Below are 2,579 nucleotides of genomic sequence, written 5' to 3' on the forward strand. Positions count from 1 at the left end.
AGTTATATTGTGATTTTTGGTCTTCTGGGTATATACCTAGTAGAGGAATTATAGGATTGAATGGCAGATCTATTTTTAGATCGCTAAGTATTCTCCAAATATCCTTCCAAAAGGAACGTATTAGTGTACATTCCCACCAGCAGTGTAGAAGTGTGCCCTTTTCTCCACATCCACGCCAACATCTCTGGTTTGGGGATTATGTGGGCTACTCTTACTGGGGTTAGGTGATATCTCAAAGTAGTTTTGATTTGCATTTCTCTGATGATTAAGGATGATGAGCTTCTTTTCATGTGTTTGTAGATCGTGTGTCTGTCTTCTTTAGAGAAGTTTCTCTTCAAGTCCTTTGCCCACCCTGAGATGGGATCATTTGTTCTTTTTTTGCTAATACGTTTGAGTTCTCTGTGGATTCTCATTATTAAACCTTTATCGGAGGTATAACCTGCAAATATTTTCTCCCATTCTGAGGGCTGTCTGCTTGCTTTACTTACTATGTTCTTGGCTGTGCAGAAGCTTTTTAGTGTGATCAGGTCCCAGTAATGTATTTTTGATACTGCTTCAATTGCCTGGGGAGTCCTCCTCATAAAATATTCACCCAGGCCAATCCCTTCAAGAGTTTTCCCTGCACTTTCCTCAAGTATTTTTATAGTTTCATGTCTTAAGTTTAAATCTTTTATCCAGTGAGAGTCTATCTTAGTTAATGGTGAAAGGTGTGGGTCCAGTTTCAGTCTTCTACAGGTTGCCAACCAGTTCACCCAACACCATTTGTTAAATAGGGAATCTTTTCCCCACTGAATGTTTTTAATTGGCTTGTCAAAGATCAAATAACAGTAAGTAGCTGGATCCATCTCTTGGTTCTCTATTCTGTTCCAGACATCTACTTCTCTGTTTTTGTGCTGGTACCATGCTGCTTTGATCACTATCAATTTATAGTACAGTCTCAGGTCTGGTAGCGTGATTCCTCCTGCTTTGTTTTTATTGCTGAGTAATGTTTTGGCTATTCAAGGTTTCTTCTGATTCCATATAAAATGAAGTATTATTTTTTCAAGGTCTTTAAAATATGACAATGGAGCTTTAATAGGAATCGCATTAAAAATATATATTGCTTTGGGTAGTATGGACATTTTAACAATGTTGATTCTTCCCAGCTGTAAGCATGGTATGTTTTTCCGTTTGTTAACATCTTCAGCTATTTCTTTTCTTAAAGTTTCATAGTTCTCTTTATAGAGATCTTTCACGTCCTTTGTTAGGTATACTCCCAAATATTTTATCTTCTTTGGCACTACTGTGAAAGGAATAGAGTCCTTGACTGTTTGTTCAGCTTGGTTATTGTTGGTATATATAAAGGCTACAGATTTATGGGTGTTGATTTTGTAGCCTGAGACATTGCTGTATTCCTTGATCACTTCTAAAAGTTTTGTATAGAATCCCTAGTGTTTTCCAGATATAGGATCATATCATCTGCAAAGAGTGAAAGTTTGATCTCTTCTGACCCTATGTGGATACCCTTGATCACCTTTTCTTCCCTAATTGCAATGGCTAAAACTTCCATTACAATGTTAAAGAGCAATGGAGATAATGGGCAACCTTGCCTGGTTCCTGATCTAAGTGGAAATGATTTCAATTTAACTCCATTCACTATGATATTGGCTGTGGATTTGCTGTAGATGGCCTCTAATAGTTTAAGAAATGTCCCTTCTATACCAATTTTCTTAAGTGTTCTGATCATGAAGGGATGCTGGATATTATCAAAAGCTTTTTCTGCATCAATTGAGAGAATCATATGGTGTTTATTTTTTTTATGTGCTGAATTACATTTATAGATTTACGTATGTTGAACCAGCCTTGAGACCCTGGGATAAATCCCACTTGGTGGTGGTGTATAATTTTTTGGATGTGTTGTTGGATTCTATTTGTTAGGAGATTATTGAATATTTTTGCATCAATATTCATTAGTGATATTGGTCTATAATTTTCTTTTCTTGTTGGGTCTTTCCCTGGTTTAGGGATCAAGGTGATGTTAGCTTCATAGAATGTGTTGGGTAGTATTCATTCTTTTTCTATATTTTTGAAGAGATTTAGTAATATAGGTACTAGTTCTTCTTTAAAGGTTTGGTAGAATTCTGACGTAAAGTCATCTGGTCCTGGGCTTTTCTTTTTAGGGAGATTTTGTATAGTTGATGCTATTTCAGAACTTGATAGAGGCCTGTTCAACATTTCCACTTCGTTCTGGCTAAGTCTTGGTAGGTGGCATACTTCCAAGTATTGGTTGATTTCTTTCAGATTTTCATATTTCTGAGAGTAGAGTTTCTTGTAATATTCGTTAAGGATATTGTGAATTTCTGAGAGGTCTGTTGTTATTTCGTCTTTGTCATTTCTGATTGATGAGATTAGAGATTTTACTCTTTTTCCTGGTTAGGTTGGCCAAAGGTTTATCTATTTTATTGATCTTTTCAAAAAACCAACTTTTGGATTTATTGATTTGTTGTATAATTCTTTTGTTTTCAATTTCATTTAATTCTGCTCTGACTTTAGTTATTTCTTTTCTTCTGCTGGGTTTTGGGTTGGAATGTTCTTCCTTC

This window comes from Nycticebus coucang, chromosome 3, assembly GCF_027406575.1.
Source record: "Nycticebus coucang isolate mNycCou1 chromosome 3, mNycCou1.pri, whole genome shotgun sequence".
NCBI lineage: Eukaryota > Metazoa > Chordata > Mammalia > Primates > Lorisidae > Nycticebus > Nycticebus coucang.